This window comes from Thermobia domestica, chromosome 18 (genome assembly GCF_964235325.1).
Source record: "Thermobia domestica chromosome 18, izTheDome1.hap1.1, whole genome shotgun sequence".
In the NCBI taxonomy this organism is placed as follows: Eukaryota; Metazoa; Arthropoda; class Insecta; order Zygentoma; family Lepismatidae; genus Thermobia; species Thermobia domestica.
In genome coordinates, this window is record NC_137471.1 from 163,527,781 (window position 1) to 163,551,361 (window position 23,581).

The window sequence follows — 23,581 nt, forward strand, 5'->3', positions numbered from 1 at the left end:
TTATTATTATTATTGCACGTTCTGAATCGATTTATGTAAATGCAAGGACAAATTTTTACTTGACAACTGTATGAACCTTTTAATGTAATGTAACATTGACTAAAATGCCATTCTGCGTTACTCGTAGGGATGGGCACGAGTGAATTCGAGCAAGTTTTCTTTGAAACTCGATTCGACCAGAAACAGACATCTTTGAGCTCGACCCGAGAACTCGGCTTGAAAAATTTCCTCCAACTCGACTCGAATTCGGGTCGAGTTTCGAGTCAAATCTGGTGTATATTTTCGAGTACTCTCTTCAAGTATCTTACATAGACAATATAATTATTATCAATGGTACTACTACTACTACAACTTTTTCTTCTTCTTCTTCTTCTTCTTCTATTATTATTATTATTATTATTATTATTATTATTATTATTATTATTATTATTATTATTATTATTGTTGTTATTATTATTATAACAACACTGTGTATAAACATGAAAGATAGGCGGTTTATATATGAATACTAAAAAAGTAGTTGATTGCCAACCTCGGTAGTCGTGAAGTCTAGGAGTAAAGGACATTTTTCACGAGCTTCTGAATTTGGGTTGAGGGTCTAGGTTGAGTATTCGGGCTTGAGCCAAACGTTGTTAAAAGTTATAGGGCACTGGCCAAATATCTTCAAAATTGCTCGGCCCGGGTTTAGAATTGTCAACGACTCGAGCAGATCGGCTCACAGCTCATTCACTATCGACTCAAAGCGAGAAGTGAGCTGAGCCAACAACTCATCCAACCGAGTCGGCTTGAGGCCTTCGCTCAGTTGAGTCGACCAGAGCAGATGGCTTATCCCAACCAAACCAGCTCGAGCCGATGTGTTCTTTGGATGTGAAACTGGATGTTGATAAAGTGAAATCAGAATTAGCAGTAGAAGATCCTGCATTTGAAAGTAATATAGAAACGCTAAAAAAAAAAAAAAAAAATAGTGGTTGAGGAGACTTGCGCATCGTACTCTAATGACTCCGAACAATTAACAACAAAAAGTTTAAATTCAGTTCGACCAGAAAGGTAATGTTCAATTTTTCATATATTAAATGGCTCAGATTGATAATACGGTTACATGGGTTCGGAAACTTTGTTGGTTAAAAGCAATACTGCACGAGAAGTATTTTGGTATGTTAGATATCATGAACGTAAGTTAGTAACCTACAATTTCGAAATGGCGTGGCACACATAGACTAGCTGTATACTAAATAAATATAATAATAAGATTGATACCACCCATACAATTCTTATGTTGTTCATATCTTGTTAAATAATTATTTCTTTATTATTGCTTACACATTTCTCACTAATTGTGGCACATATGTTTTATTTATATAGTGTGTTATGTAAAATAAAAAATCGTGAGAATGGTAATTATCCTAAAATTTTACAAATTTAAACCTGTAATGTACTATATTCGAACATAGCCTCATTTTTCCGTCGGGCTTCGAAAAACGTAAGCAAAATACAAGATGAAGAATATATTAACCAACAATGGATGTTCATTAATTGTAGAGGTCCATACATCAGTCCATTTCATAGCTGCACTCATTTTTTCAAGGAAGTCGACCTTATACATTCCCAGGAACCATTTCTAGGGTATGGACCTCCATTTCTCAATATGGGATCACTTTAGGAGCTTAGTGAGCGTACATGATATATGAAATATTGTAAAAATAACGCCACTAGCATGTGCTAGATGGACGGTAAAAATAAGATTGCTATGCAGATTAGGGCATTACGCAGAATGTGTGTAAACGAAGATAGCGCAAAATTCTGTATTTAGGATGGCTTACATGTCTTACGTGTTGAATGTGTTCTAGTACGTTCCTAAGTATTTTATAGGTAACATTCTTAAATGCTTTCTTTGCTTCTATTTTTGTGTTCCAAAGTAACACAATACATTAGTTAAGTAACTTCTTAATTATATGGATCCCTTCATTCCCAAACATTTTTATAGTTCCGTGTTATGATTTGTCACATTGAATTTTGATAGTTATTTATTTATTTATTTCATTTTCCGCCGTAAGAACTTAGCGTTCATGGCTTCGTCATCAGATACAGTTACTATTACAATTAATAATAATCATAATTACAAGAGAAACGCTACAATTAATAATACATTTATTTAAAATATATATATAATAATACAACATATAATAATAATAATAATAATACAAAATATATACGTAACAATAAAACTAAAAGTGTATTTTTAGAGAAAATATAAATTGTATCTGTTTTTATATACTTCAAAATTCAAATAAATCTTAATATTTACATTACAAAGAAAGATCACACTAAAGATATTCATCTATATCATAGAAAAGATGTTCATTTCGCTTACAGTGGTTACTAGCTACCGTAACACTGGGTTACTTTGCACATCGGGCATTACTTCGCACAAAATATGAAAGGAGTGTCACAGTCCTCTGTAGGTAAAACCATGAACTGTATACAGAAAGTTCAACTACCCTCTACGATAGAACATGTAACTTTATTTTAGCGTTAATGTTGGGGGTCAGCATCAGTTCTAATTACAGGAAGGGTTTGTTGTTGTAGTTATATAGAAAGTAGTCACTGTAAAAACCGCCAAATTTTAAAAGATTTTCCGTCAATATTAAGTCAGTTTCGTTATATTATACAACGTAACTAATAACCGTTTGAACATTTTAATACAAATAAATGACTTAAACGGCGGTTAAGCCCTAAGGAGTGCCATTCTGTGCGTCATTGGTTGACAACACAGGTTGTAAGTCATTCATAAAAAATACAGATTAATGAATTGGTTCCTAAAACCAACGGCGCTGACAATCTCTTACAGTTGAAGCTTGCACGGTCCCTGACGATTCGAATGAATCGCTTCTACCCTAAGACCTTACATACCACCCTGGTTGCGTGCCTTCGGCATTGTAGTCATGACACATCTGGGTTAATTTCCCAACCCCAATTGAGCTGCCAACATTCAGGCCTTGAGGACGCATTTTAAGAAAATAAATATAAGGAAAAGGATGACAAGAAATATACCCTGGGAGGAGATTTAATGCTACAGCCATGCATTTCAATTCATCAATCTTTTAATCATTAGTATTACTTGAGGCCCGCTCATACCCACAAAATTGGTAGGTTTCCAAATGTAACCTTTTAAAGAGCGCTAGCTAATACTTATGTGTGGCTTACTAGCAATTGCACTTATCTTTATCGAGAATAAAATCACATCCGAGAGCATTTGTGACAATAGTGAAATATAAGGTAACAGGAATATTAACTTGTTCATTAAACATTATTGTTGTTCAGGGCCTACTCGTACGTAGCAATCTTAATAAGTTCTCAAAACATAAACCTTAATTTTATTATATACTGCCTAACTGACATAGGCACTCCGTACTATCGATACATCATAGTATCCGGTGTTTATCGTAGTAAATGGTACCGTGTAATCGTAAACGGGCTTCCCTTTTTGTTTTTCTCGAGACCGGTTTATGATTCCCGGCACAAGAAACCAAGAGTTATTTTCAAAAATAAATAAGGATAACATTTAATTTACTTTCTCTAAATCCAAATCAAAACTCTAATTATTTTCTATAAATCCAAATCAAACCTAAGTATTATATATCAAAATCCTAAATCCCAACATCAATTTTATTACTATTAAATTTTTCTCTAATTATGCCAAACATTAAAAGTTAGAAAAATCTTGAAATTGTAGTCAATTGCCGAATCTACACATTAGCTGGGGCCCAACCAAGCGTCGCACTGGTTTCATCTCTTTAACTTTATAACGAAAGTAGTGATGACCCTAGGGGATGAATTATATTTTAACATTCAACTTTTCTTAACTTATAATATCGCTTTCTCTGAAGTAAATTAACTTCAGGTATCAATGGTCACATTGAATGCACATTGACTTTTCATAGTAGACGGCATATATATATCGAACGACGAACAAATCAACGAACAACTTTTTCAAATTCAAGGTAATTGTCAATTACTTTTAATGTTTTACTAAATTGTGTGTAATTTACAGTATATTGACAGCGACTTAATCTTACATTACAAATTTGGCATATTTTCTATTATACAATCGCAACATCAGATGAAAAAATTAACTATCTGAAGATCACATTTTTTTAATTACCCAAAATTTTAACTTTATGATTAATTGTAGTTATTTGTACCAGTTCTTTAATTATGTTCGTAATTATCTCTAATTGCCTAACATGTCTCTAAATGCTTGATTGTATGGGGACAGCTAAATGTTAATATAAACAAAAAGGAGAATGAATAAAAACTCAAAACAAGATTTGATAATAAAATTTTATTATGAAGTATGGTTCCCAAAACTGGAAACACCTGAAAAGAAAAAAAAATACAAAATTTAAACATTCTGACAAGAATTCGATACTGAAAGTTCTAATCCAAAACGGGATAGTCATAGTTTTCAAAAGTGGTGCGGTATTATTACAATTTCGAAGTCCGAAATTGCGTTTTCAATCAATTACCTGTCTAAAATTTACAATGCTGTCCTTCTTTTCCTTTCCACATTCATCTTTCATCTCCAAAAGCTGTAAGGAAACCATAAAACATGACATCTGAGTGAACGTACCTGATTGTAGAGCGACATTGATGATTTCTTGGACTGGTGGGTAAGGGGCGTTGGGCACACACTTTGATTCTGAAAAGCAACCTTCGATATTCGTGGGAATAATCAAATAAATAAAGAATAGTCCTTTTTTCATTCTCTAAAAGTTTAAAACGTCAAATTCGGTATTTCTGATTTCTCATCCCTTGGGTTTAGTCCGAGTTCGGGTGAAGTTCACGCTTTTTTTGGGCTAAGATTTTAATTTTCCATCTGTGCCGGTTACGCTTGTAAGCTGTAAATTAGCACGTTTACATGTACTTCTCCAGCTAGTTTGCTTAATTTGCGGAATTTTATTCTTTTTTACAGCGCATTTACTAATTCTCCACGTAATGACACGCCTTCCTTTACGACAATTGGATTTACGCTGCATTGCGATATCTGTCATAAATTTCTTTTTACGTTTGCGCTTATTGTTACTATATTTTACCATGTAGTTTACTATAAAATGTTCGTTCGTATTTTCGCTTAAGCTTTTTAGTACTCTTCGGAGTCGATGTATACTTCTTCCACATGTTTGACTCGGAATAACCTCGCCTACAGCTCGACTTTTATTTGCATGTAGTTCGTTTTTGACCGAGTTTAGTTCGTTTTGAATTACGCTTAACAAAGCACTTTCCTTTTATTCTAGACTTATTTCCTACTTCACGCCTAATGCGTGGTTGTGCGCGCTGAGAATACGTTGTACGTGGAGGTCGACGAACATTGTTATCATCACGAGCAATCAACTGGTCTAAAATTTGAGCAGCACTACACTTAAATTTTCGCTCTTTACAATCTCGCAATAGTGAAGTACTAGCTTGAAAATTCAAACATTTCGGCAACTGAAAATTAATAAATATTGCATCTGATGTATACTGATATTATGATCACGTCTGCTCATTTTATTTCTGCTGATTATGCTCCTCGAAATCGAGTTTACGTTAATAATGTATTACGAAAACTCAACTGGGTGTTATTGGCCATCTTATTTTCCTTCTTAACCTTGGTGTTACATTTGGGTTCTATAACGGAAATATACTTTCGACTGCGTGTGCTTTATTGAAAGTGTTGCTTTTGCACTTGTTTACGGTAAACATTTCCGACCGATATATTATGTACGAGACGTTCACTACATAATTCGCTTAGTGGGTTCGCTTGGCGGGTTTACACTCTAAACTGTGAATTTGAAGTCGTTTCCTTCTACAATACTCAAAGCTGATAAAGTCGGAATGGATTTGCAGCACTAAAATGCAACTTACGTTAGACATACATGGTTACAAAAAGAAATTTGAATTCGTTAAGTCGCGCAAAACCATTTGCTTGCGACACAAAATCGACTACGCTGTATCTTCGTTATCACACAAAATCATCAATTGAACTCTCAAGCCTTCCCTGGCTTCTTCGAGAAGGCGCATACGCGCAACCTCAATGCTACCGCTTATGATGTGTCAAACATCGGTATCCCTTGCCGGCAAACAATTACATTAGAAACAATTGTCTACAGGTACACGTAACTATTCTTCCTTTTTCGCTATCTCTACACTGCATGTTTCCTTTTCCTGACTGTAATCGACTTTCTGGTTTATTTGGCACATATCGTTCATAACGTGGGCCGGCTCGAATTCAAGAGTATTTACGGTTTCTTTTCCGCCTTGCACTTCCTTGCACTGTTGTATTTTGTTGGTTTGTGCTGCGGCAGTGGTGGACAACACTGTCGCCTGTTATCTTCGTCACCTATTGTTTCTTCTCCGAGTCTTGTATTCTTAAAATGTTCAGTTTAAGAAACCTAAATGTGACTTCATGAATGTCCAGTCAGCGAACTATATTCTTTATCTTCAAACAATCACCTATTCTCAAGTGTGTTTCCGTTTCATTCTTACAAATTGATAAAAGATGTCCAGTTTGTTACTTTTGTTTCTAAATTCAATCCTAAATAAGACACCTGTATGACCATCTTGTACTTCAGTACTACACTCCGACTTCATCATCCTTCTGAATCTAGCTGGTACACTCGAGGACAAAACTTGGGTCCTCGACAATATTTTAAACAGATTTACTGCGTATCTAATCAGCCCTCGAGCCATTCAACGAATCAGCATAAAAAAGCGAAACACATAACTTTTAGTACAAAGCAGAAGTACGTAAAACCTTTATATGATATTTGACAATTATTAAAGATTTCTTTAAGTTTGTAATAAAGGGCTGCATTATAGGTGGCATTTGCGTTATAATACAGAGATCTATCATTCGCTGAGGCGATTAAGAAATCGATTAATTATCCAATCTAGTTTAGTTTTACGAAGCCCAAAATCTACTTTCCATTTACAAACCCATCAATTATAAAATTGCATACTACTTACAGCCTTATCAACCTAGTTTTAACTTTGTGCAGCCAATCGCCTATGTTTTCTTTCACTTTCTCAGCAGTAGTACTAATGTACACTTTTTTTGCACGCATCTGAAAACAGAAATAATTAATTTTAAAAAATTGTATTTGAGTATACACAGCAATGCAAGACACTGGTAAAGACGAAGTTTTATGAACAAAACTACATCAATATATTCACTTTTTTTTTTTTTTTTTTTTTGTAAGGACAGAAAGATCTGGAATTATTTATTCATATTGTACGAAGCAGCTTAGACGTGGAGTTAATTCCATCCCTTTATTTTTCTCATTTTAAATGAAAAATACAAGGTAAGCACCACGGACATTGCTGCAGAGTTCACAAACTGTAGCGCGAAAAAAAATATAAAATTTATTCATACAATATGTAGTTCTATTGGCTGTGAGAATTAAAATCTAAATTTTTATAAACAACTATGCAAAACAAGTTTAAAAATAAAATAAACATTTAAAAAAAACTTTCGAAGGGAAAAGCGTGGAGACCACTATCATTAGTATATAAAGATTTATTATTTGATTTATATGAGAACGCTTCCCACGATTGTATCTTTCAAAGAAAGATCAAATTTGAAATTGTAAAAGCGAGAAAAACTCAGAAGTTTTTTCTCGAATTTCGATAATCGGACCTTTTTTTATTTATCGATTTTTCTCTCAAATTCATATTTTCGAGTTAGAAGCGGATGTGTTTACGTCTTCGTTAGTGACAATATTTACGCGCCTCTAAAGGCAAACAAAGCCTCGAATCAAGGTAAGTTACCGGATCATTGTTGTACACGGGAGAAAGCACTTCCCAACACTAACGTCACCGCAGGCGACAGGCGAATATTTCAGCAGTAAATTGGCCCCGAAAACTTATTTAAACGGCAACAGACAACTTGTAAGAACCAAAGGTCGTCCTACGTATAAAGTAACAAAAAAGAATAGGAAAAATTTAAACTTCCAACGACACATTTTGTTGAAAGAAATTCGGACTCGTCTTACAGGTTTTTCATTTGTTAAAAATTACGACTAAAATTCAGGCCCGATATTTTTAGCTACACAAATTTGCAAAGATTTCCTCATTTCTGGTAAACAGACAATATATAGGTAAAACTGAAAAATGTCTTCCTTCTGGTGAGTAAATCACAATCCTATATAAATATTTTAAAACTACATTTAATATTTTTATGGAACCTCTTTTTATACGAGGTTTAAGCCATAAGTCATGACAACTATTTCAATATGTATTTAAAATAAAATCACGCTAAACAGCTGCCTAATTCAATAATTCGAATATAGCGTCAAGAATCACCGATGTTCCAAAGTTAATTTACTCCCAGCAATTATTTCAATTTCTTTCAGCAACACCTACCTGACATCTTAATGAAGAATTGCCATGTTGGTGTCTTGGTGCAATATACGATGTGGGAGATAGCATAACAAAGTTGCAAAATCTTTCAAAAATTTTAAAATATATTATTTATAGCTTACTGCCCTCACCTTTTAAAATCTTAGACATATTCACAAACTAAACTTGAAAGAATGTAGTTATACCTCTTGGGCATCTAAGGCTCAGACCGGGATAAGGGAAGGGGAGAATGTGGACAGGCACAGTCCCAGAATCTACCATCCCATCATTCGTCTGCTGGAACTAAAGACTTAGGAAAGCTCATCAGGTAGTCCGATCGGAGCAGTGAGATTTATAGGTATGAGTATAAAGAAAATTTTATATAAAGTACTTACGTAATACAATATTCCCAATTTGTGTCCCAATGAACGCTTTCTTATCCAATTTCTTCGTCGATCTCCCACTTAATGTGAACATCTGGCCCAATTCATCATGTAAGAGGCGTCGGAGCATATTATTGATGAGCGTCTTCTCATCACGACCACCAGTACTGATTAACATTTGATCCTAAAAAATGCAGATATTTAATGCTTCTATTTTCCACAATAAGCAACTACATGCTTACGTATTACATGTAAGAGACTAAAATTGTCTTATTAAGAACTATCTTTTTCCTCTAAAACGTGTTTTTCCCACTCACATTAAACAATAGTGGCTAATACACATTTAAACCTAGAGAGTATAAGCTTGCAGAGAAGGCTGTTCCTATCCACATAAAGGATTTAATGCATGGCGTATTATGATTTTCTATTTTGTTTATTCCTGCAACAATTTCACTGTTGAATTATTTGCTAATCACGAATCAGTCAACTGATTTTAACAACGGAGAATATGGAAATTAAATGGAACCCTTTACATGATTATGAGCTTCCTTCTCTGAAATTTTGAACCAAGTTAAAAAAAAAATACAGAGAGGTTTCTGCCATCTAATCGTAGAGCCATCCGGTATATAAGCTTTCTCTTTTTCGGTGCACAAATAAAATCATTACGAGTGATGGCCATCAGCAGTAACTGATAATCGGAGATAGTTCCTTGCCCTTTTCAAGCAACAGTAAAGGAACTGGAGCTTGGTAATGTAATAAAAATTTTCAATAGAGAAATTATTTCCGAATAAGCTTCTGCACGTTTTGCAAGCATGCAGCAGAAGAAGCTAGATCATTAACCTGTTTAACAAAGACTATACAGAGGTTTTAACAATTAGTCATCTTTTCACTTTTCTAATAAACTAAAAATATCTACAGAAATAAAATATCGTATTTGCCTAAAAGTAAGCATAATCCAATTCTCTTTGTAAAAATCTAGTACGCAGCTTACATGACATGACAAGTTTACATGACAAGCAAACTTTCAAGCAATCATCGTCATCATAATAATAATATACAATACTTATGTCAAATATATTGTGCCTGTTGCTCATGTTATCACTAGCATCTACAAAAGAAAGATAGAAATATTCCATAATGTATTAGGCACTAATAAATTTGATTGGACAATTCCCACATGCCAATCTTTGCCCTTCTGTTTTTCAAGCTATAGTGGAAACTGTCGAACTCAAAAAAATCTTGGGTTTAATAAACCCTCGTTCCTCTTCAGTGATGCACTTCGGAAATTTCTACATGGACCTATAAAAAACTTTAAAAAAAATCAGGATGTCTATAAAGGTAATTAGAACTCACAACCTAGCGAATGATTACCCAACGCTCCACGCCTTTCAAAGTTAACTTTAAATCGATTCCGTGGACTGTTTAAAGCTAACATTGCTTCAAAAGGAAATTAAGCGAAATGAAACGAAATATTTAGTTTAGCTCCAAATGGTTGTGCCAGCATAGGGTGAAAGAGACGATAAAGGATGGATGAAGAAAATGGTGGAATGAGAAAATGGAAGGAAATGGGAAAGCCCCGATATATCCCACGAGCACGATGTTGGCAGGGGCTGCGATCGAACACGGATCCTTGAAACCAGAAGCAAGCACTCTACTAATGAGCCACCATGGGACCCTGGTTCGAACAGGCCCACGTAAACAGTACTTTGAGGAATACGGTTTACCATACAGCATTAGATGGGAAGCACATAATGTATGTGCCAAGTAGTTTCAGACTGTATGAGAGAACGAAATATCGGAGAGGTTCCCCATGACTTCTATCAGTGAATAAAGAAAAAAAACATAGATCATTTTACCACGCCTATTTTAATGGAGCTGACAGGAAAATGGCTTAACCATCCGAGTAACAACAGCTAATAAAGATCCTGTAGCCAGGCAAACACAATAAGGCCCTTCAGAAATATGTCAGCCAAACTTGCCCGTTAGAGATTACCAATTAAGTGTCGGATTCGACCAACTAAAGTCCAGCCGAATTCCCCAACACAATGTAACAGTTCAATTTTTACACTATGCGAAAAACGGCGGAGTAAAAATTGTTGCATGTTTTAGAGTTTGGAGTGGAGGAGTTATTGTAAAAAATAAATAAATAAATAAAAATAAAATAAAATAAAAAGTAGGAGTTATGTAACCCGGATTATCTAATTATCAGAGCACCATTAGTGGCAGGATTTTGAAACTATTCGGTCACAGACGCTTCAATGACTTTTGCGTCGTTTGAACCGTGAAATGACAATAGGGCATAACGTTTGAATGATCATGAGTGGAATTAGAATTGCATGGCCGATTACGTTCTGATGATTACTCCAGGTTGCATAGCTTTTTTTTTTTTTAAAGTAACTTCCTTACTCCAAACTCTGAAACATGCATGAAAATGAAAGTGGTTGGTCACATTAAATGATGTGATCATTTATCTCACACATCACAGACAGATCTAAGCCAACACATACCGTTAGAGGATAGACAAGGAACTTTCCAAGGTGTATATAGTTTCGAGAGCAGATTCATCATTGTCGCCCAATCAAGTTACGCGAGGAAGGTCTACACTGGATGGTGGAAAACAACGTGAAGGTGAATGCTGCCTATTTCCAGGACACAACGTGACCCCGATCTATCGAACGAACATTCCGTTTGTACGGAGCAAACAGGAATCAACAGAGAATTGTATACAGAGAAAATAAAAAAAAATGTATTTTTCCTTTATGACCCCTTTTCTCTTTTAGTCCCTGTAAATAATTCGAATTTCATTGTTAGTTTGATGACAAATTTGGCACATTATGGGGAAGGGAAAAGTGTAAGATATTAGAAAGAGGTCGAATAGAAAATATGTGTAAGGTAAGATCCCGGTATTTGTCAGTTTGGACTCAGTAAAAGATTTTCAAATGAACCGCCCTATTAATATTTCTTTCCGATATCGTACATTTTTATCCATCTGAGTCAAATAGTTTAAAATCCAAAAATGAAATTCAAATTGCTTCTTTACGGAGCCTCACAGGAAAGAATTTAAAATGGAAAAAAGTGTCAAATAATTTTTTCTCTCTTTTTGATCTCTAGAATCATCTTCCAAGAGTTGGTTACCCTCACATTAACACCCATGTATTTGAACATACATGTTGGCAAGCTTAAAAGAAACACTTACAAGTAGCTATTAAGGGAAAAAGTACCTGAAGAACAGCAGCTACACATCAATGAAGAATCTGTACTCATCAACGATGCATTTGGAGTTAAGCTGCTGAGAGGTGAAGTCGTGCGTGAGTAAACTATCGATGAAGTTAAATCACATTGACCAGAAGATGAACTATTATGACATACTGTTATTGGAGAGGACGATGTAGCACATACTGTCTTAGTTGCTTCTTCAGTATTTATTTGCATAGAGTTTGTATCAGACAGGAAAGAACTTGTTGCAGGAAATTATGGAAATGGAGAACTGGTCACTCGCTTCCTTTTTCTTTCCACTGGAGTGGTGGCAGTAATATATTCTTCCTCGCTGGGAAGGATGACATCCTTGGGCTTTCTCTTCCGAAGTCGATCACAGTCATCATCTGATGCGAAATCCGAAGTTTCTTCTGCTGTCCTCAAAGAAAGCCTCGCAGCAGAATACGTATCTATTTAAATAATAATAATAATAATACAAGTATAAACAGATGTCAGGATGTGCATATGGCACAAAAGATACCCTCAATTTTGACATTAAAATGAAAGCACTGTCTAAATTAAAAAGCAAAAGAAACGTGGAAAGCAACATAAACTACCAATTACTAGAATGTGGATGATTATTCTCTTGCGTATAAAGGCACACTAAAGTAGAGAAATTATGTTAGTAGAACACAAGGTTGTTTGATTTAATATCGATTGTTTTTTAACGATATCCAGAACGATATCCCAGGATTAAAATGAAAAGGGTTTTATCATTAAAACAAATTTCAGTATTTTATATTATTATTTGAAGGACAATCTGAATGACCGCATTTTAATCTGAAACTCGCATCTTTACCACAACTATGTGATTAAAGCCTTTTAGTAATTAAAGTCCGAACTCTAAAAAATGTATCTGAAAAAACTTAGGGAGTCTCGAATTACCGAAATTCCAAACAAATTGCAGGCTGAAATTCACCTGTACTGCACTATAAAGCTGAAAAGAATGTATTCCGGGGGCCTTTAAAAATACAAACAAAATGTTTAATTTTCTCAATATAAGTTCATGTGTCAGTAACATTAACAATGTAGTTGCTGTATTCATTTTGTATTATACTAGGGATCCTATATTACAACAGTAAATAACCGCAACACTTACGCATTTTCAACCTGGTATTGTGTTTCTCTTGCGTTCATAAGTTATGCATTCTCTTCTCTGGACTATGCCTAGATTACCTAGCTTTCTAAAACCTTACTTTCTCAGATTGCAATACTATTTTAGCTTTGACATCCATACAGAAATCTAATCTAACATCAATACCACCAGAACTGAGTATGCTAACCACTGTGCTCTTTGTATTCCCTCCTTATCTATTCAACTTGATAAAATAAAATTTTAAACAGAAATACAACCGACTTCAAAATTCAAAATTAAGCTGAATTGTGAAGTAGGTGCCTGTCTAACTCAAACATATGCGTAGTAACTCACACCCAATTTCAGAATTCTCTAAATCTTGATTTTTGAAGTCGGTTTTCTTTTTATTTTAAATTTTTTGTGACTCCTTCTTATGTTACCAAACTGTTGCATGAAACCGAATAATAACAGAATCATAAAAATATAATGCAATGTATAATAAACCAACCACATTAGTGCAATATTTTTATGGCGTGCACAGTCCAAGACATATCCGGGTTTGCCCTTTGCTTTACCAGTCGCTCCTTGGCTTCTTCCGTTTTCACATTTGGATACAGGCATTGCGTTTCGTTTGCGAATATCCAATTTGTTGGCACAACTCCTGGTGCATCATTTTCATCCACAAATTTTGCAATGGCGTAATCTTTCGTCGCCATTCTTGCTTCTTAGCCTACAAGTATATTAGGAAAAACTAAATAAGGAATTCGCACATGAAAACATAGTGTAATTGTGCTGCAACTTTTTTCTCTAAGATATTTGTTAATGTTAAGTATTTTAAAAATGTGGCTTGGTACATTAAATAACTAACTATTAATGCAAAATTATATACACTAGAAAAGCATAAAATTATTTTTAACTGAGTGGTCGGTACGAGAATTCGAGTCCAGAAACTCACAATTGTGAACTAAGCCATTTCGGCTTCGTCCATATTCTGTATACGCATAATATATTCTGCATAACATCACATTTCACGACTGCAATGAGGGAAAGATTTCGTTTGTTAGGGCTTTTGGCGTCCCTTCTCAGCAGCGAGGCTATATAGAAACGGGTTCTACAGCCTAAAGTGGGATTCAAACCACTACTCATGTTAGGACTCCTCAGAATGGTTTGAGCGTCAGCTGATGACTAGCGTGTATACAGGGTGGTCCATTTATCATGTTACGCTCTTCTAACTATTAAACGAATACACAAATAGCGCTGAAATTTTGCACCCTTAAAATAATGGCAAGGGGACACAGTCTGACGTCCTAGCTAATACCACCAGACTAACAGTGTTGCCAACCCAACATAAGTTATATTTTTTCCAAGTGGCAATACGTCAGGTTATTACAAATTTAAAATCTATATACAAAACGAAAACACAATATTAGAAATACGTCATATAGTGGTCGTAGTATTCTGCACCAGCGTATTTCCGATGTGCATTGCCCCATCCGTTCCACTTGCATTGTTACTGTTGTACTGTCCTCCAAAATTGAAATGCTTTTTGATTTTTGTGATACTCTAGTACTCTTCGTTTGCAACACTGAACATTAAGTGCGGTATTGTACGTTTTTATTTTGTATATAGATTTCAAAATTGTAACAACGTGACGTAGTGCAATTTGAAAAAACTTTTTGTTGGGTTTGCAACACTGTTAGTCTGGTGGTATTAGCTAGTACGTCAGACTGTGTCTCCTTGCCGTTATTTTAAGGGTGCGAAATTTCAGCGCTCTTTGTGTATTAGTTTAAAAGTTAGAAGAGCGTAACATGATAATCGGACCACTCTGCATATAAACTCCCAGATATTGGTCGTGGGCAGAAGGTTTGAGGCAAAGAAAGTAAGAAATACATAGACGCAAGTGTAATTCTGGCGATGAGTATACATATATGTGGTATAAACCTTAAAATATATCTTTTTTGGAATTACTGTTATTATTCTAGCTCTTGCTGCAGTAGCTACTTGTGCTGGCTAAAGGATGATTTGTTTTTACTTTTTTCTTTGCCTTGTTCCATGTGCAATATCTTCTTTCTTTTACTTTTGTCTAGCACAATAAGTTGAAGAAAATAGAAATATATTTTGCGTTCAATATTCAACCATATAAGCATTATGTGATTTAACTATGTTAACTCGTTATTGCTTCACTTTTTTCTTGAAGAATCTTAAAGGCTCAACAATGGAAAACAAACAAACGTTCTTTGTTTGACCCAGCACAATATGTAATGTGTTCTGTTGAGATTTAGCCACTGTATGTGCTTTAAATCTCCATGTTACAGAGAGAAACGCTAAACCTGAGTGACAGAGTGACGGCTATATTAGATTTAGTTGACATCTTGGTTTTTGCCACACCTGGGAACTTGAAGACATATCAAGAAGTCATTCGGCCCAACTAAAGATTACAAATCAAAGATCAGCTCCGACGATTTTTTCCCACATCCCCTCTTGTCCCAATATATAAATAATTGAGATAGTAATAATAAATTGAATAAAATTTCTCTAGTCCTTTACGCATATAATTCTTAGGGAAATGAGAAGGTCAAAGATCTTGAAATTAAGCAGCCATGGCCTTATAAAAGGTACTATTTTGGAATTCGCCTGGTGGCACTGAGAAACTAGGAAAACTTTAGTCAAGACGGCTGCCCGGAGCAAGCTTGGTGCCCACGCTCAACCTACCGACCGATGCTTGGGAACCAGACACACTATCCCTACATCATCAGCTGAATAGTTGTAATAATGAAAGAGATTAGGCTATATAACTTTAAATACGAATGAAGCGAACTTTTAACAAGAATGAAAGTAACAAATCGATTAGTGGCAGATAATGTATTCTACTATTCCGTTTTCGTAGAAAAAAATAGCTGTTCACCCTAGTATTGAAGAAGATGCTACAGTTCAATAGTACCGATTCTCATATAACGTTGCGGAAGTTGTTTCGATTATTAACTTTCAGATATCAACAAAAAAATGGTACTTCAATACCCGAAGTATTTAAGGAAGAACTCCTGTACTCAGAAAATGAAATTAAATATTGAGTTTAACGTTCCAAAACTTTGCTCCAAGGCTAAAGGAGACGGTGATGATAAGAATGAAATGGTGAAATGAAGAAAGTGGGAGGAAACGGGAGAACCAAGAGAAAACCCTTACACATGGTGTTTGTTCTCCACAAAGCCAACTTAACGCAAGCTGGAATAGAACCAGACCCCACGCACAAGAAGTGAGCACTATCAGTGAGCCACCGCGGCCCTGTACTCAGAGAAGAATATGGCAGTGTTATATCCCATGGGCCTGTAAGGGTCTGATGAGACAGTCCACAAAATTAACTTTTAAAAAAGATGGGTTTATTCGGAGACGGCTCCGCGTCCTGGATAGGTGCTAATATAGAGGGTTATAAGGTATTTGTTTCAGACTTCCTTTAATTCTTTCCAAATGAAAGTAAAGCTTTTTTTTAAAAAAAAAATATAAAATATTAATAAATTATAAAACCACAAGCGCATATTACAATGTCATTCTGTGTCAAACGATATGATGCTTGCCGAAGTACTTGAACGCGTCAGATTATGTCACTGTCAAACAGTATGTTCATATAAAGAATGCCATCAAATTGATGGCTGAAAGACAGGGTCACCCTATGCGACAAAATAGATGAAAACTTGTAACTAATACATAGCATTTATTTATTTAAATGTGCTGTGTAAACAGATGTGATAAAAGTTATTGTAGCTAAAAAAACTCACTATGATTATTTACCCTGTATTTTGGAAAATACAAATAGTTCACCTTTTGCTGGAACTCGTTCAATATCTGTTCGATTTAACAAACGCGGTGTCGGTCTTAAATATTAGCACGTCCCGCTCGGAAAGTTCCCACATTCCAACGATGCTGTAACATTCCGCTAAGTTATTCCATCATCACTCTTGAAACAAATACTTCACGTATTATCAAGCATACAAACGACAAAATCTCCATTTCGGACGGTAATTTTCTCAAAACGTTGACTAAAATTAACACATGCCCCCTTTCCTGGTTTCCTATGGTTACTCGATCATCTTGTGCCTTTGTTTGCCCTGGGGTAATTTGGAAGCGGATCCATAGTTCCCAAACAAATTACGACCTTAAGTTAGCTTAATTCGGGGAAGGTTTTAGAACACTGGTCGCTCACGTGAGTCAGATTGGCTGCTTTCTGTACAACAAATCAATACTTAATCCACACGAACTATTGCCAAGCGAGTGAAAGTGCGTTTGAAGTCCCGCACGGCACGTTGCTTCTACGTTTATTACAACTCAATAGAGAAAGAGAGTGTTCTAGAACCTTGCTCTTCGTCCCAGAGCAAGCATGATAGGGAAGGGGGGCTTCGGCACTTTTGTAGCAATATATGTCGGTGTTCCGGGCAGGCGGTTAATACATTTATGTCGTTTGGGTGATAAGGAGTGTCGTATTATAAAGTTTTTGCAGCGTCATGGTGTGTTGAAACGTAAAATCAACTGTGTAACGTGTGAAAAAGAAGTAAAAATTCAAAACAAACTAATTTCTCCTCGCAGCGGGCCATTTGTACCCGGGAAACCAGTGAAGCCATTTTGAAAGTAAGAGTTATTACAATTGTTTAAGTGTTTTTGAAGGTGAAAATTATAGCGGATGTCTTATGTACTTTTCCACTATTCTTGTTAATTGCGTATGCCCCCCGTCGCTGACGCGCCTGCTCCCTACGGACGCACCCCTCACTCCGCTCGGGTACCCTGCTGCGCTCCTGCCCTGACTCGGTTAGATAGCATTCGTGCTTTTAGTGACCACATTGCACAAATTAGTTCGTGGGTTATGGATTAGCTCCTCATTAATGTGCATGCTCTGCAAGAAGAAATCGGAAAACGCAATAAATGTGTGAAAATTTGGTAGAGCCGTCTGCTCGAGTAATGGTGCAGCTTTTTGCACAGCGAAACTGGAGGGGCGTACCTAGACTTCTCCATTATTTTGGATTAACTTTAGTTAATCCCCTCCGTTTTGACAAGACATCTGCAAAATTTGTTTGAGAAATGACGTAAGGAATGGTAATTTCGAGTTCTTACTACTGCTACTACTACTAGTACTACCACTACTACTACCACGGTAATGAATTTCAAGAACACAACGAGCGTTGCGGGGCTACTAACCCACCTTCGTTCGCTCGGCAATACTGTGTGAATTACAGTAGCGGTTCGTAGTCTGTAGAAGCACCGGTTGCAATATCGAAGGTATGTAGATGCGCGCAAGTATTTCCCTCCCACAGCGTTCTTGAGATTTATCCAAAAAAATATTCAGGAAATATGAAGAGGAAAGTCCTTTTAAGCTATATTTGTATATTTATTGATTGAAGTGTATTCTCTAATATTGATTTAATATAGCTATAAGCTATTTTCTTTATTTGAAACAACCACTATAAATGTACGTTCATAAAATATTTATATACCCAGGTACAAAACTTCTACACTGGTGTTATTGAACAAGAGATAAATTGAATATATAGTATGTGCTGTAAGCCTTGAATGATGGCGTTAACCCAAAAGAAGAAAAAGCAAGGAAATTGCATATATTCAAGCAAGCAGTTAAACAAAAATTATTTAATTAAATGAACTATGCGTTATTTTAAAATAAAAGGTCTTTCTTCGTTCTTTTCGAACTTCAAATTTTTATATGACTTCATTGAAATCTGAAATGCTCCTCGCCAAGTTTTTCTGAATAAAAAACATCGCTACCGCAAATATTTTCCGCTTTATTTTCTTTAGGGTACGGAAATACGTCTCTCCGACAATACGCATTTTGTTAGCATTTCTTTGTATGAATATAAGGGACAAAAAGTCCATTTTCAGTAACCACGTATTTTTGTCTGCTCTTTTACTATAAAGAAACATGAAACCTAAGATGTTTTCCTTCGAAGATAATAATTAAAAAATAGTTTAACATTCCAACAAATTAGGCTAAAGAAGACAGATGATTATTGAAAGTGAATGATTTGAGATTAATTTTTTATGCTTTCCGCAGGAAATCGAACATGGGATCATGTGCATGAAAGACACAGAGCTAGGAATTAGACCAATGATAGGACTTTTTCTCCTTCGAGACATGGTTTACTAAATATTAATATTTGGAAAGATTTGTTAGTTTTCGATCGATGGGAATTAACCGTGAATTCGAAATCACTGAATTTGATGCTGAAAATATCTTGAATATAGGAATTTCTCTATTGGGAATGGTGGGTATATTTCGCAAAGTAGAAAAAAAGAACGAATTGCGATTGCAAGGACTAGATATTTCTGCTATTATCAATGTTTATTTGATTTGATTTGGTTTACCATTCAGTCTGTACATTATATTATATGTATATTTGATTAACGGTATTGTGTCTTCTTTATTTCTGTTCTAAACTGTAACGATGTTATAAATTGGACAAATTTTGTGAGAACAAAATCAAGCAACCTCTTAAACAAAAATAATAAGTATACTTCTGTGCATAGTAAGATAATTATTCTTTCAGTGTCACAAATTATTTCCTATATTGTAAATTACTTGCGGCCCCTGGTTCTATCCCAGGTCGCGTCTAGTGGGCTTCGTGTTGGACGAACACCGTATATGTGTGTTTCCTCCCACTTTCTTCATTCCAACATTTCATTCATTCCCATCATCTTCTTTAGTATATGGCCATAAAAAGTATTGATGAGAAATTAATTACAAATTACTTAACTGGGTGGAGTGGGAAGAAATATCATAAATACAGTATTAAGTCCCGTTTACTATATTTATACACACTTCCTAGTGTTCCATGTTGGGATTTCTTGATTTCATGGCTGGTAATATGACAATACCCCCCCCCCCCCAGAAAAAAAGGAAAACATCTTGCTTGAAAGAGAACCGATAAGGACAGTTCTTGAGGCAGTAAACATTCTTAAAAACTGCACCGATACAAGCACAAAATTAAAATACAGAATTATTTTATATTTTGATAATTCCCCTTTTTAATCATAATGAATACTTAGGACCACAACCACCCAACTTCGGGAGGGCAAAACTCCCCGGATATTAAGAAAGAAAGAACCAATACTACCACTAGATGCGTATTTATTCTTTATGAGTGTTTTGTGAATAACTTAATTCTTCCAAGCGTCTGTATGTTACCCTATCAATTGTGTCAGGTGCTGCCAAGCGGAGGAATTCGTAACTATTACAGAAGCTGACGATACACCAGTTGCGCAACGAGCTGCAACGGCAAACAGGCTCCTAATGTTAAGAGATAGGCGCTCGCCGCTATATGCTCAACGTTACTGCTTCCAGTGGCAACTCTCGCTCCAACTGGAAATGTAAATCTCTCTCTTTCTTTCAGTTTTTTAATTCAATTTTTTAGAAATGCATCAATACTGTCTTGCGCCCAAGAGCAAAGATTTATTTTTTACTGATACACTACTTTAATACCGAAAAATATAATATCTAATACCTAATACCTTTTTAATACCTAATATCTTTAGTATTAAAAAAATATCCGGTGGCACAACCATGCAACATATAGTACCAGCCGCCACTGGTGAATTAAGTAGGCTATTGAACTTTTTCGTAGGTTTGATAGAGCAGGGATACATCTAAAAGGTAATAGTACTCTGTGAATTAAGTATTTCGATTTTTTTTTCTAGGTTTGACAGTGGAGGTGAATAATTAAAGTTAAGCCTTTATTTGCAATTACCATCGGTATCTCTCCCCCGTTCTCGATTTTAATGGAGTGGAAATCAGGATCAAAAAGCTACAATTAAATAAGTATTCAATTAACTATCAATGTACACAAGGGTATAATGCAAGTAAACTTCACAGTAAATCTTCACTTGCAGTAGCACAGTATTTAAACATGAGTTCGAGTACATATTAAATACATAAGTCACATTGTAAACAATGTTATAAAACATATTTTTACATTGGTTTTATTATTCAATATATAGTAACATCGAGTAATGATAGAGATTGACCAGTGATAAGTTATTTTGATCTTTTTTTTAGTAGGAATTACGGCTCATATCAGATAATTAAGATATATGTGTTTGTGTTTACGCATATAAAGACATATTCTGCTATAGAAACTGATTAATTTTGAATGCTATTTGCAAACCGAATATTTACTGTATACGAACATACACTCAGTATATTTTTCTCAAGAACTTAGTCAAACAATACACGTTTAAAATATAAATTATCTCTATATCTGGATACTTACGTAACTATCTTAACCCTACAATCACACCGTGGGGTCACCGGTGACCCCAGTGCATATAAAATGCGTTCTGCGCCAGCGTCGTTGTGAGACGGAAACACAACACTTCGTCTAGCTTCAGTTCGAAGCATGCTGTTGACACTGCAAGTTGCATTGTTGTGTTGTTGCGGGAAGTTCTGTGTTATTTTGAGTGCTCGGGTCATATATGACCACACGGTGTGATTAATGAAACATAGTTTGTTTTGAATAGCCATATAACAAATCATTTTCTAGTGGGCGATTTTTTTACGAATGGCGGCATCAAGGAAGTTTTCTAACCAGGAAGATATTGTACGCATTTTAGAAGAATCAGATTATGATCTATCCTATGCTGATGAACTGTTATGTGAAAATGAGGATAATGAGGAGCAGGATGATCAATCGGAGGATGAATTTGAAGCTGATGTTGATAACGAAGATGTTGCCCACTTGTTACGACGTAAAGTCATTTATGGGAAGAATGGCAGTAAGTGGTACACTAAACCCTTCCACCAAAAATCCACTAGAACGTTGAAAAACAAAACATTGTTATTCATCTCCCAGGGCCCAAGAAGGAAGCGAAGCAAAGAACCGATGCAAAGGACATTTGGCTACTGTTTTCTCCAGATGACATTTTGAGCACAATTGTGATTTTTACCAATGAAGAAATAGAAAGACAAAAATGTGTCTTCAAATCAGATCAGAGTTATCTATCCCCCACTGACAAAATTGAATTGTGTGTCTTATTTGGTTTGCTTTATCTAGCCGGTGTTCTAAAAAATTCTCACCTGACAGTAAGTGATATGTGGTCTGAAGCGTTTGGTCCACCTGCATTTAGGAGCACTATGTCATGAAATAGATTTGAATTTCTTATAAACTGCTTGCGCTTTGACGATAAAGCTACAAGGGACCAAAGGAAATCTGTAGACAAATTCGCTGCCATCCGTGAAGTGGGATATCTTTGTGCGTCACTGCTCTGAATATTATACTCCTTCAGAATATGTCACGATAGGTGAACAATTATTGGGGTTCAGGGGTAGATGCCCTTTGAAAATGTACATTCCCAGCCAGCCCGATAAATATGGGAAAAAAGTTATTATAATGTGTGACGCCAAAACATCGTATATGTGTGCAGCAAAACCGTATGTTGGAAAAGAAAGAAGAGATTCACAGCTTACAATTCCTTTCTTACTATTGTTATAATGTAGAACTTGTGTATTTTAGACTAATTGCATAATCGGTAAAGGAACGAATTATGTCAACATATATAAAATGTGATACGTGAAATGTATAAGATTATATAACCTAATAAACCTAACATAACCTCAACACATTTAACCTTACTCAACCTAATTTAATACATATAGATATAATCTAACATATATACATAACCTACATAAACATATATAATCTAACAAACCACACATTATCTACCCTAAGTTAACCTAACATAATATTATCTAATCTAAGATAATATAACCGTATCTAGTCTAATAAAACGACTCTCGAGACTGGGGTCGTATATGACCCCACGGTGTGATACATGTCCTAATAAAAGCACGGTGTGGTTGTAGGGTTAATTATCCACTTCTTCTCTTAATTATCTTAATTACCTACACTTAGCACCTGTACAAATGGCGACCTGGCGGGGAGATTTTTAAGATTAGACTTTTGTGACACCTATTGGTAGAAACTAGAACTGATACACTTGCTACAAAGTTCAAGCAAGCCTCCGCGGCAAGTAAAATCTAGCAAGTGAAAATCAAATTACGACATTTGCGGGTAACTCTTTCAAAAAGCCTGCAGCAGGTGTACAGTGCACGAAAAGTCTAGCAAGTTAAAATCAAATATAATGAAAGACTTGCTGCAAACCAACATGCTATTAGGGCTGTATAACTAATGATATTGTAAAAGCAGTTGTAGGAAGATTACTATAATTTAATCCAGAAAACGGTCGTCATGTGGTTGATATCGTGTTTTTTGGTAGTTGTTAGATTCTTGTAAATATAATCGTAACCTTCACATTGATTTTCGTCTTTCTCCAAAGATTTCTCACATGTTTATTGCGTTTATCCCAGCTTTGCTACGACAGGACGTAATATTGAGGCCTCAAATATTCAGTAATAATATAATAATAATACAGGTAACAAATTCCGTATGAGGACACATTGTATTAAAGCCTGTAAAATCGCCCGTAGCGTAAGCCATAAGGT

At 35.4% G+C, this 23,581-nt stretch overlaps 1 long non-coding RNA gene across 2 annotated transcripts in view; it reads left to right on the forward strand.

Annotated features, from left to right (window-relative positions):
- The first annotated feature begins 493 nt into the window (after positions 1-493).
- The window catches only part of LOC145676080 (uncharacterized), a 36,004-nt gene continuing 12,916 nt past the window's right edge, over positions 494-23,581 (forward strand). Inside the window, exon 1 of one of the 2 annotated variants that reach the window (XR_014129276.1) lies at positions 494-1,047. This is a non-coding gene — a long non-coding RNA (uncharacterized LOC145676080). The remainder of the gene's footprint in view (positions 1,048-23,581) is intronic. The other variant, XR_014129277.1, reaches the window with a different exon arrangement.